This window comes from Schistocerca piceifrons, chromosome 2 (assembly GCF_021461385.2).
Source record: "Schistocerca piceifrons isolate TAMUIC-IGC-003096 chromosome 2, iqSchPice1.1, whole genome shotgun sequence".
In the NCBI taxonomy this organism is placed as follows: Eukaryota; Metazoa; Arthropoda; class Insecta; order Orthoptera; family Acrididae; genus Schistocerca; species Schistocerca piceifrons.
In genome coordinates, this window is record NC_060139.1 from 933,244,229 (window position 1) to 933,258,181 (window position 13,953).

Sequence of the window (13,953 nt, forward strand, 5' to 3'; positions counted from 1 at the left end):
TTATTAACATGTGCACAATCATGCTGCTACAATTGATATACAGGTATATCTTTCACCTTATGCTTTAAACCAGTCATATTCCTCTGAGCCCTGGACAGGAGAAAGAAACTCGCTTCGATTCTGAATCAGTCAAAACACACACGTTTTTAACAGCTCTTTCATTCACCCTGAAAACTAAATTTGATGGCAAGAGGAAAATATTTTTTCAGTAACTGAAAACTATCGCCAGAAAATAAAATTGCGGGAGACTTTGTTTTTAAACACGTACAGTTGAGTAATCTGATCAATTATAATACTCATTTGTATGCTTTCAACAAATGATACGCATTGTTTACTGTTACGTACTTACCCACACACTTTTCAAATAGCCCCAAGTTCGTTTCTTCCGCGTTTAATACTTGGAAATGCATCAATATATTCTTCTCGAAAATGAACTTTTCGTTTCGACACTTTAAATTTCAAATTCTGCGCAATAACAACACCGGAAGTACGCTTCGCTCAGCTGAATGTTAACTTTACACGACCAAAGAATATCAGATATCGACAGCAGAGAGGTTGTAAACCAACAGCGGAAAACTGAAACAATCGCAAACAATCGATTATTGCACTGCTTCCACTGTCTGTTCTGTAAATAGGCGAGCGATTCTGAAGTGACACGGAATATCAGCATAGGTTTCAACGGCCATCGTCAAGTTTGCAGGAGTTATGAAACACTTGATCGGTGGCCAGTGGCAAGACTTGCATAATTTTTTTTTTCTTACTAGCCACTTTTTTAGCGGACATTTTCCTCTTCGTCCAGGATATCCGTCTTCGAGCATAAAATCGCGGACTGTCCGCGAAATCCGCGACGTATGACGACCCTCCCCTAGGTGGCGCCGACGTACCAGCAGTGGCTTTTGCCATGATGACACAATGCTCCGTAATCATCATCTGCTGCATCAGGCCCGTGGGTGACCGGCAGCCTCTGTAGGTCATTGCTGCGGCGTAAGCAGCGTGCTTCTACTGTTGGGGTAATGGCGCCTGGAGATGCCCCTCTGCTTTACACGCATTCACTGTGCGCAGGAATCGACCCACTGCTCTCTGGTATGAGTAGGACGGCGGCTGGCACTATGGCATACAGTCCCAGGGAGGAAACGCGGTGTTGGCAGCAGCAGGTGCAGCCCAGTCTCGAACCCATGGCTGCTACTGGCGATGCACAGTCGTCTCGCCGTCTGGCGTGGCCCTGGTGTTATGGTGGCGCTGCTGGACTCCGACGACGTAAATGCGTCTGCCTCAAAACTGGGCCATAGACCCAGCGACTACGGTCATTACCGCTACATGGCGCAGTTTTCCGCTGAGCGCTAGTAGCCTCATCTCACAACACCCTTACGTGAATGTTATTGTGATTCGCATCTCACCACACTGCGCCTACTTGCCTGCGCCAGCTAATGCAGTTTGCCAAAGAGGCGTCCAATTGAACGACCTGCACTAGGGCAGTGAGCCACACGAAGTTCTGTTATTTGCTAGAAGACTTCATAGCTATATTACAATGTGGCCTTGCGTTATCTTGTTGAAAGATAATGTCGCGGAGATCTTGAAGAGAGGACACAGCCGTCGACCTTCAGACATCGGAAGCGTAACGACTGCTGTCCAGATTACTGGCTATGTAAATAAGTGGTGCTCCTGTTGTATACACAAAGGAATCCCAAACCACCACCACAGGTCCCGGGCTCAATTGACGACGGCAAATAAAATGTGGTAACGTTCGTTCTTCTCAGAGCCCCCGTACAATGATACGTCCATCGTGATGCAGTACGTAGAACTGGGACCCATCTGAAATGACGATATGATGCCTCTCCTGTCTCCAGTGTTGTAGCCGGCCGTGGTGGCCTAGTTGTTCTAGGCGCTTCAGTCCGGGACCGCGCGACTGCATGGATGTGTGTCACGTCCTTAGGTTAGTTAGGTTTAAGTAGTTCTAAGTTCTAGGGGACTGATGACCTCAGAAGTTAAGTCGCATAGTGCTCAGAGCCATTTCAACCATTTTTGATGGCTGTTCTAAATACCGTTGAGGTTGCGTAAATGGGAGTATTCTGTGAGGTCACATTGTCGGATGGGATAAACCAAATCTCATCTGAAGTGAGTATTGTATGAAGGATCCAAACAGCCCAATAATTCTAACGCAGAAAGCACCGACAGGTCTCAACACGTGCAGGTTTGTCTGGAAACCATAACTTAGGCACAACAGAAAATTTGTAAGCGTGAAGCTGTACATCTCTTTGATAACACCATGACACGCCGACCTTTTATGCTTAAATTGTCCATTGTTGATGGGGCTATGTAGCTATGTAGACTCAGTCGCTCGAGTTAACTAGGGAACAAAAGAAACTGGCTCAAATTGTCATTAAAATTGACATTGACATCAAATGAAAATCAATTAGTTGCAGTTTGAGGCAGTTCTTTTGTTTCCGTAATTGACAGCCTATAACCGATAGACTTCTCGTTCGCAGGCACAGCACTTTTCGTGGCTCCAGAAGCTGGCCTTTCCAGAGTCAAAAACAAAGGGAGTAGGTGATATAAAATAAATTCAGATAACCTGAATACTGATTGACACTGCTCCCGAGATAATCCGTTGACTTATATTGAAAACAAACGTATCAGGTGTGTGGTTATTTAACAAGCTTTTAATCCCAGACGCCACAGAGGTGCCGACTGTTTTGATCACAGTAACACTCCGTTACGTCCAAGCGATTGGTCGCTACAAATCTTTTAATTCCGACTTGCCGAGCTAAAAAGCTTTTCAACTGTCTTGGTCTTTTCTGCAGACTATCTTTTATTTGAACAATGTTTTCTGGTGTTTTAATTCATTTCCAGTTGTTTTCTAATTAGACTTTTGCAATTCAGATTACGCTGTACAGAAATTCCGAAGAAGAACTTACGAGCCAGTTTCATTTAGACCATCCTGTAATTATGTCATTCTCCCAGGCTCGAGCCTGTCGTTATTAGAATAACAACAGGTCTATCCCTAAGGGCAAAAGAAAATCTCCATAAGATTTCATGTACGAAGAGAAATGGTCCAACAAAGTTCATCTCTGACAAGAAGCGCTCTAAACAGCAGAAATAATTTCTTCGCAATGTTGCTAAGGGGGTGGTGATTATGAGAAACAAAAAAATTGAATAACCATGAAAGAGAAATATTCAGCTAGACGGAGCGTGGAATGTCAATAGTCTGTACGTGGTAGGGACACAAGAACATCCGAAAAGTGAACTGCCAAGGCTTGAACTTGATAGAGTATGGCTCAGTAAACTGAAGTTGAAAGAAGGATTTGCTGTCTTCCGAATATAGGGTAATATCAACAGCAGTGGAAAACGGTGCTACGGGAGTAGGATTCGTCATGAATGGGAAGGCAGGGGGGAGAGCGAGTTACTGTGAACAGCTCAGTCACAGAAAAATCTAGTGGCCATGGGTGATTAGAACACTATGGTAGGAATACGAGCAGAATATAGTGTCACGGAGAATATGGGCTCGGTACTAGGAATGAAATAGAAGAATAACTGACTTCTGTAATAAATTTCAGGTAGTAACAGTCAGCATAGTGTCCAAAAATCACAGGAGGAGGAGGTATACTTGGAAAATTCTTGGAGACACAGGATGATTGCAGGCGGATTATTGCATGGTGAGACAGGGATTTCTAAAATCAGATATTGGATTGTAAGGCGACCCAGGAACAGAAGAAAATGAAACATGCAGATTGCAGTTTAGTAATGATGAGCAATAGATTGAAGTTTAAGAGAAAAGTCAGAAGGAGTCAACGAGTAAAGAAGTGGGATGCTGAAGAATGATTTTGTACATTTGAAGTGCGGTAGGTTCTGCGATAATGAACATCACAACATGTAGTTCAGTTGGTGAGGAATGGATACAGCAAAGAGGGCATCACAGCCGTTGGACAGACATAGGCACAAAGAACATAATTACGAGGATACCTTCAGTAACAGAAGAAATACTTCAATGATCGACGGAAGAAGGAAGTACAAAAATGTGGGATAAACACAGAAGAACAGCAATGTAAGTCACTTAGAAAGGAAACAAACATAAAGTGCAGGAAAGTAAAGGAAAATTGGCCGCAGAAAATATTCGAAGCAACCGTGAAAGAAATGGTCGTCGGAAGGACTGATTCAGCATACAAAATTTCAAAGAAACCTTTGGTGAAATTAAAAATAAAAACGACCACATTAAGAGAGCCAGAGCAGTTACATTCTTAAGTGCAGTAGAGAGAGCGAACAAGTGAAACGGTGCATTGAGTAGCAGCAGAAATGGTGTAACGGGAGCATGATTCGTCATGAATAGGACAGTAGGGCAGAGAACGAGTTACTGTGAACAGCGGGAGAAATTGCCTAACATATTGATAGAAGAAGAAATTTGAGCCGATACGGAAATACAAGGGATCTAATACCAGATGTCAAGTCTTCAAAGGCATAACATTCCTTTCAAATTTCGAAAATATCATTGGAGGTAGCAACTGAACGACTCTTCAGGTTAGAGTGTAAAATCCATGAGTCTGGAGACACAGCACCAGATTTCCTAAAAAAATATCATCCCCATAATCTCGAAGACAGCAAGAGACAAAAGTGCGAGAACTATTGCTCAATCAGCTTAACAGTTCATGCATTCAAGTTGTTGACAAGAATAATATAAGAGGAATAAAAAACAAAATTGCGGATCTGTTAGATGATGATCAGTTTGGCTTTAGGAAAGGTAAAGACACCAGCGAGGTAGTCCTGACGCTGTGCCTGATGTGCCTGATAATGGAAGACGGTAAAAAATCAAGATAAGTTTATAGGATTTGTCGACTTAGAAAAAGAGATCGACAGTGTAAAATGGTCCAAGATGCGGACAATAAGATTGGAAATCAAGGACGAAGTCCTGAGATTAAACACAGTATAAGACACCCCTACTGATCAATTATACATCGAAGAAGCAGTGATGGTAATTAAACAATGGTTCAATAGTGGGATTACAATTCAGGATATAAGCATATCAATTATAGGATTCACTGATATTGCTAACCTCAGTGAAAGTGAAGAAGAATTTACCTGCTGTAGTATCATTCATGAGCCATTGCAGAGGGTGTTTTCCAACAGAATAACGCTCGGCCACATACCACTGTTGTAACCCAACATGCTCTACAGAGTGTCGATGTGTTGCTTTGAGCTGCTCGATCACCAGATCTGTTTCCACTCGAGCACATATGGAAAATCATCGAGTGACAGCTCCAGTCATCCACGACCAGTATAAACTGTCCCTGTACCGACCAATCAAATGCAACAGACATGGAACTGCCTCCTACAAACTGACATTCGGCACATGTACAACACGATGCATGCATGTTTGCATGCTGGCATTCACCGTTCCGGCTATCACACCAGTTATTAATGTCCCAGCATTTCACATTTGCAGTGGCTTATCTCTCACCAATCTTACTATGTTAATCACTTAAATATGTTACCCAGACAAATGTATTCCCGAAATTTCGTTCCTCTGCATTAAATACTTTTTTGTATAGCTGAGGGTGTTCGTTGCAAGTGCTACTCTGAGATGAAGAGGTTGGCACAGGAGAGAAAGTCGTTTTGGATCGTATCAAACCAATCAGTAAACTGATGACCCCAAAAAAAGAACAAAACCTTGTGACTACTCGACGCACAACAGGGAAATGACGGTGAAACGGTTCCATGAGTCGCGTGCCAGAGCTCAGTGGGGGACGAACGTTGAAGGCGCCCAACGGGAGAAACGGGTGCGAAGTTGGAGAAGCTAAGCACTTGGCGGCAGGTGCGCGGTGCCAGACAGACAATAGACGGTGCGGAGCGCGCGCTGCATGCTGGGTAGGCCACGTAGCGCCGGGCCTTGGGATCGCCATCAGTATTCGCCTCGGCAGCGGGTCCGCCGAGTGCTGCCAGCACAGGAATGTCGGGCCAGGGGCTCAGCTAGGCGGCACACTTGTCTGGTCGAGACGTGACCATATGCTGCCTTCGCTGTCACCGGAAGAGCTCATGTCCCGGGGGGGGGGGGGGGGGGGAGGGTGAGAGGGGGGGCAGAATTCAGAGCGATCGCCTGCGAGATCGGAATGTCAAGACCGCATCGAGGCTCTGCCTGAGGTGTTCACCCACCCACCTCTAGAGAGCTTTCCATCCATTGCGTTCTCACCTCGGTGTACGCTTACTGCACATAAACTGCCAGAAAAAAAATAGTACAACCTTTCAGAGGTTTCCACTTCACACAAGATTTATTGTTGCACCAGCGCATATTAGGTTCATGAAATGATCACGTTTTAACGTCAATAGAACAAGCAGTCTGAGGAAGCACGTATTGACCCCTGCTGAAACATTCATATTAGTACGTGGTGGAACCTTCACCGGGGACAATGCAGACGCTGACTCTGGCATCCAGTCCATTGTACAGATGGCGCATACTCTCCTGGGATACTTTATTCCACGCCTACTTGAATTGTAAGAGTTGCACAAGTCACTTCTCGTCCAACCATGTCCCACACAGGCTTGAAACGAGTCCGGAGATCATGCTGGCCAGAGAAATTGCCCCAAATCCTGGAGAGCACGTTTTCACGGGCAGTTGGTGGGCGAGCATTATCGTTTTGGTATAAAACATCATCTCCCTGCTCAAGGGCAGCAAAACAACAGGTATAGCAACATTCTGCACTTACCGAGCACTGGTTAGTGTCCCCTCCAGAAACACCAAAGGTGTACGAGAGTTGTAGCTTATCGCATAAGATCTGGTGTGGGGACGTGTCTTGAATGAATGCACACTACAAGACAGCACTCACCAAGTCTACGTCGTATACGCAAACTACCAGCACTAGCGTGCAGACAGAATCTGCTTTCATCGCTGAAGACCATGGCGCGCCTTTTCATCTTCCAACGGATGTCCTGACGGCACCAGTCGAGCCGCACACGTCCATGCTGTGGAGTGAGTGGAAGAGGGGCTCGAGGTGTGCGTGCCCATAGTCCCACTGCTAATAACTGGTTCACAACATTTCGTGGTGACACGTCTGGGCTCACAAACCCTGATATCTGTGCTGTGGTAGCTGCACGAACTGCCACTGTTAAGCTGCTTTCACACTGGCGATTTCGTCGCAGCGATTCAGCCACGCGGCTCAGTCGCTGAAATGCGCGGCTATCGCGCGGCTGAACCGTGCGACTGAATCGCCAGGCACGCGGCTCAACCGAGTGGCAGTAGCGCTGTGGAGGGAACTGTCTGTGTGCTTGTGCCAGCCAGTTCCGAAACGGATTCTGACGAGGAAGTGTTGCTTTTCGCTCCGTTGTTGGAAAGGAAATCCAGATACTGCCGAAGTCAAAGAAAATACTGGATTCATCCTCTACTGAATACTCAAGAAAAACATGGACATTTTTTCACAATTTATTACGAATTAAGAGAAAACCCTGAAAAATTCATGAACTATTTCAGAATGTCTGTAACATGTTTTGATGAATTATGTGCTATGCTGAGGCCAAATCCCACAAAGCAAAACACGCAAATGAGGAACAGTCTTCCACCAGAGGAAAGACTAATGATTACTTTAAGGTAAATAAAATGCTTATTTTACATATACCTTTATTTTTAAAGTAGGTTTAACAGTAATTTGCTTCAATGTGTAATATTAAAATACAGTAAGCCAAAACTGTGATACTTTGCTATCCAGAGAATAAATCAGTGACCACTGATGAATCAGATGATACAGGTGAAAGTGTAGCATCATGATTTGATGTACGCCGGCCGGAGTGGCCGAGCGGTTCTAGGCGCTTCAGTCTGGAACCGCGCGGCCGCTACGGTCGCAGGTTCGAATCCTGCCTCGGGCATGGATGTTTGTGATGTCCTTAGGTTAGTTAGGTTTAAGTAGTTCTAAGTTCTAGGGGACTGATGACCTCAGAAGTTAAGTCCCATAGTGCTCAGAGCCACTTTTTTTTTTAATTTGATGTACATGGGCTTGGATTAGATGCAGGTACAGTTATGGGTGAATTTGAGTATACAGGCATTGGTATTTGTGAAGTGAACTGAAAATTATAGTTGTCTAGTGAACTGTAAGACCTGCTGTACTTCTCAAAACTGACATTATTTTAAATTTAGCTTCCATTTTTAAACGTTGTGGCACAGATTTCAAATCATCTAATAATGATAGTAGAAAATGTTTGTCAGGGTCATCTGCTTCGGCCATTGATGCGTTTTTTCCGTGATGTTTCCTGCAAGTACCTGAAATAATTTCTCATCGTCTGTCATCTTTTGTCTCTTACGGGAATTGGAGGCAACTCCATCCTGTTCATCAAAATTATTTGCCTCATCAGTATGTGCATCAGGTTGTTCCAACTCTGGTGGATTAGTGGCAGTTACAGGTGATAGGAAATTAAGCATATCGAAATATACATATTTTTGTAGGTTTCTGCAGGAAAACCACTTTTTGAGGCTTTTCTCTTGTTGAGTTCTCTTGTGTAACAGTCACGAATGTTCATCCACTTCTCCTGTAACTGTGTTGCTGCAAAAAACAAAACTCTGTGATTTCAGGTACCTTGCTACAGGCTGTACACTTACAGAGCTACATTATTCCTTCAAATGTGAACTATATCAAAAATCGTGCGAGAAACATGTCAGGTGATATGGGATAATCAACAAAGCATATGCATGCCACCTGCATCAGAAGAAGGTTGGATTAATATAGCAGAAAAATTTAAAGATGTGTTGATTTTCCAAACTATCTTGGTGCAATTGATGGATAGCATGTAAGAATTGTTAAACCTGAACACAGTGGCTCTTTATACCATAACTACAAACACTTTTCCCAACAGTGTTACTAGCAGTTTGTGACGCTGATTATTACCTAAGCCCATGCTTATTACATCTAGTTACTAAAGGTCACCCAGAAGAAGTTCAGCAAAGACACTACAACCGAATTCGGTTGGGGCGGAAGAGTATTTGCCTAAATGTTTCAAGAACCGATAGCAGGTGGTGCGGTTAACTATGAATGAATCTTGCTTTGATAAGCAACACCACGTTACTGAGCTGGGGAGGGGGGGGGGGGGGGAAGAACATTTACCATCATATGGCGGGGAAAACTTTGTACAAGTCCTTATTCCACTAATGGGCATTAAAATCTCAACTTTTCTGGATACAAGGGTTTAACCCGCATATTTCATGTAATGCTCAACATTGCCAACAAATCAAATAGTTATGAGGAGCACAAGAAACATTAACTAATTATCACATTAATACTATTCCACACACGTAGCCAAGTTGCGCTAGCCAACAGAAATGCAAAAAATACGGACACGTAAGATTATTCCTTCCCTATCTTACACTTGCCCACTACCGTATGGTTATTCACTCGATTACTATACATTTTCAAACCGAGACTGCAGTTTACCAATGTAGCGGTTGGTCCAACCGACCACGTGGCGGGAAAGAAAGTACACAAAGAAAAAAAAATAATAAAAATCCCCCAAAATATTACTCTAAAAGAAAGACCACATTAAAATACGTTAAATGAGTAAACTTCCGTTAAAGACAAAGCAATAATGCCACCGTGACCTTAAGGCCCATGCTGCGTGGGCTGAGCAAGGCACTAACGCAAAGTTCTTACTGAAATTGGACTAAATTATGAAATTAAACTCCCTTATGGGGGTTTGGTGGTAAACTCACACCTGATCTCAACATCTGGACTTTATTATTATCAGTTTTGAGACATTCTGATACCTTTGTTAAGATTAGCAAAATCGAGAGCTGCGTCTCCACGCCTGTCCAGCGCCGCTACCCAGGAACAACTGGGCCCTCGAACACCTTGCCTAACCGTTGTTCATTCAAAAGCTGGTGGAGGGGATGGTTCGCCAACCCGACAAACCCAATACTCGCGCCTTCGCGACCTCTCTGACCTGACTTGCACACTATCTTTGCCAAACTTGTTCGCGTTTGGGGGTGGTACTATCCTACCACAGAATCACTCTACTCATGTAATGCTACGACCTCTGACCAAAACCTGTTGCTACTTCACATAATATCTCATTCATACAGCCCAATGTCGCACAAGGGAAAGGATGCAAGGAAATGCGGCAGACACGAAATAAAAATCAATTAATACATAAATAAACGCCGCTTGGTCCATTCTCTTCTGCTTGTTACTCACAGACTTACTACTACAGAGTAAACACACTCTAGCCATAATTCTCCTGTACCGGAATTTATTGAGAAAAATATGGAACGGGACAGCAAGTTCCGTTTCAACATACTGTACTGTTTATTTACATGTGCTTTCTTTATTTCCTGCAAGGAAACAGGAGGACGAGCCTGATTACTAGGAAGTCGTGATGCCCGTTTTGTTTGCTTTACTTGTCCACAAGATGGCTCTGTTGTATCATATTCACATTGTCCCAGGACAGAATGTGCTTTGAATCACAACAGATCCATTCATTACTCAGTGTTGTATGGAGACGTACAGTGCAATACGATGGAGCAGCATCGGTATAATATTCCCCGGTAGATGGATTACAAGCAGACGTCCTATTCCATGGCCTGTGGGGTCACCTGACCTGAATCCCCTTGATTATTTCCTTTGGGGATATCTAAAGTCGTGTATGAGACCCCAGTGGATACGGAGATGGAATTAGTTATCAGATTTCATGTGATTCGAAACACACCAGGAATCTTTGTCAGGGTGCGTCAGAATCTTGTTCGCCGATGTCGCTTGCAATGAGGTTGATGGCCGTTGGTTTCACAACATTTTGTAAGATACAGTACAGGTGATACTTTCATTGTGTCAGTGATGGTGTTTGGAGTTAACTAATGTAAATAAGAAAGTACACAATAAGGTGATTTTATTCCTATTATCTCTTTAAGCTGGCTTCTCCTACCCTAGGTTCCCTATCTAAAGTTGTTTATCCTCTACGTCCTGTTAAATTTTTGCACTCTCTTACGGAAACACGCTGTACACAGTATGTTAAGGGTGTAAGTGGAGATACTGTTACTGAAGAGTGAGAACGATGTACTCAACAACATTACATTAGTATTTACTTCATTTCCAGAATAATAATTATAGTTGCTAGGAACAGCGTGGGTAGCACCCCCCAAGTACATGTGGCAAGATCAAGCTATTAATGCTTATTTGCCCCTGGGTAGCAAGTCAGATGTGAGGTGTGAATCAGTGGACGCAAAATGGTCAATTTATGACAGGTGTACTGCACTTAGTGGTGCAGTTGCGACGGTGCAGAAAACATCAGGTAGTAAATTGTGTGGCGTGTTTGGGGAGGCATAACTGACCCTACGATTTGTCTTAGAACACAGGTTAAAGATAGGCAACCCTAGCACTTGTAGATTTAGATAAAGCTTTTGACAATGTTGAATGGAATACACTCTTCGAAACTTCGAAGGTAGCAGTGATATAGTACAAGGAGTGAAGGTTACTTACAACTTGTTCGGAATTCAGACAGCAGTTACACACACTGGAGAGCCAAAGAAACTGATACACCTGCTTAATATCGTGTAGGGCCCCCGCGAGCACGCAGAAGTGCCGCAACACGACGCGGTATGGACTCGACTAATGTCTGAAGTAGGGCTGGAGGGAACTGACACCGTGAATCCTGCAGGGTTGTCCGTAAATCCGTAGAGTACGAGGGAGGAGATCTCTCCTGAACAGTACGATGTAAGGCATCCCAGGTGTGCAAATAATAATCAAGTCTGGGGAGTTTGGTGGCCAGCGGAAGTTTTTAAACTTAGAAGAGTGTTCCAGGAGCCACTCTGTAGCAGTTCTGGAGTGTGAAGTGTCGCATTGTTCTGCTGGAATTGCCCAAGTCCGGCGGGATGCACAATGGACATGGATGGATGCAGGTCATCAGGCAGGATGCTTACGTACGTGTCACCTGTCAGAGTCGTATCTAGACATTTCAGGGGTCACGTATCACTCCAACTGCAAACGTCCCACGCCATTACAGAGCCTCCACCAGATTGAACAGTCCCCCGCTGACATGTAGTGTCCATGAATTGATGAGGCTATCACCATATCCATACACGTCCACCCGCTCGATACAATTTGAAACGAGACTCGTCCGAAGTGTCGTTGAGTGGTTCGCACGCTGACACTTGTTGATGGCCCAGCATTGAAATCTGCAGCGATTTTCGGAAGGGTTGTACTTCTGTCACGTTGAACGATTCTCTTCAGCCGTAGTTGGTCTCGTTCTTGCAGGATCTTTTTCCAGTCGCAGCGACGTCGGAGATTTGATGTTTTACCGGAGTCCTGATGTTCACAGTACACTCGTGAAATGGTCGTAAGGGAAAATCCCCACTCCATCGCTACCTCGGAGATGCTGTGTGCCATCGCTCGTGCGCCGATTATAACGCCACATTCAAACGCACTTAAATCTTGATAACATGACATTGTAGCAGCAATAACCTATCTAATAACTGCGCCAGACAGTTTTTGTCTTATATATGCGTTGCCGACCGCAGCGCCGTATTCTGCCTGCTTATATATGTCTATATTTGGCAGTTTCTTTGGCACTTCAGTGTAATATCCGAAGTATATAACAGGTAAGCAGTGGTTGAGAAGAAAGGTTTTAACCTACCCCTATGTTATTCGATCTGTATACTGAAGAAAGAAAAATTTGGAAAGGGCATTAAAATTCAGAGAGAATAAATAAAAGTTTGGCGTTACCGTATGGCACTGTAATTCTGTCAGAAACGGGAGGACTTGGAAGAGCAATTGAATAGTAAAGCATCGTATCCTATCGATAGTGCTGGAGCTGGCACCGCAAGCGGCACTTTGAATATCGCCACCAATCTTGCAGCCGCCGACCTATAAATACCGCCATGACGGTGTTTTAAGCGGCGGGTACCTGGGCGCCGCTATTATAGTCCAAACTACTACTAGTCGCATTGAGATATTGATAGCTAGCTCTACAGAAAACATTCAGTTTACTTAGACACAGGCCTATGTCAAGACTCTGCTTATAGCTAGCCACGGCTGCCATAAGTTGTCAATAAGCACTCCGTCTTCAGGCCACAAGTGGCCCATCGGGACCATCCGACCGCCGTGTCATCCTCAGTTGAGGAAGCGGATAGGAGGGGCGTGTGGTCAGCACACCGCTCTCCCGGTCGTTATGATAGTTTTCTTTGACCGGAGCCGCTACTGTTCGGTCGAGTAGCTCCTCAATTGGCATCACGAGGCTGAGTGCACCCCGAAAAATGACAACAGCGCATGGCGGCTAGATGGTCACCCATCCAAGTGCCGGCCACGCCCGACAGCGCTTAACTTCGGTGATCTCACGGGAACCGGTGTATCCACTGCGGCAAGACCGTTGCCATAAGTTGCCAATAGTGTAGCATTTTTTCACACAGAAGTTGAGTACAGCATATTTATTTAAATGCTTTTATCAATTAATCTTTTGCTTCCAGAATAAAATTTTTCGTCTATAGCGGAGTGTGCGCTGATAAACTTTTGCTTGCTTATCCAGACTGCTACGGCGACAGATTGTTTGGCCCCTTTCAGTCTATTTAACATTAGCGGCGAGGACGTAATATTTGGATCCTCGGAACATAACGGTTGCCAGCTCACATCGTAACAGATAGTGTCTTTAGAAAAGGTTATAAGATGAACATCAACAAAAGTAGAAGGGTAACGGAATGTAGTCAAAGTAAATCAGTTGATGCTGAGAGAACTAGATTGGGAAAGATGTGATTTGATATCTGGACATCAAAATAACTAAGGATGGCCGAAGCAGAGAGGATACAAAATGCAGTCCGGTAATAGCAAGAATACCTCGTCTGAAGAGAAGTAAAATATAATATAAATTTAAGGGGTTGCACGTGCTTTTTGATAATTTTTGTATGTAATGTAGTCTTGCACGGAAGTGAAAGGTGGACGATAAGAAATCTAGAGAGACTGCAGAAGCTTTTGAAACGAGGTGCTACAGCCATATGTTGAAGGTTAT

General features: G+C 44.2%; 1 pseudogene; it reads right to left on the reverse strand.

Annotated features, from left to right (window-relative positions):
- Positions 1 to 13,208: 13,208 nt before the first annotated feature.
- LOC124778230 lies at positions 13,209 to 13,325 on the reverse strand (annotated as a pseudogene).
- Between the last annotated feature and the right edge of the window lie 628 nt (positions 13,326 to 13,953).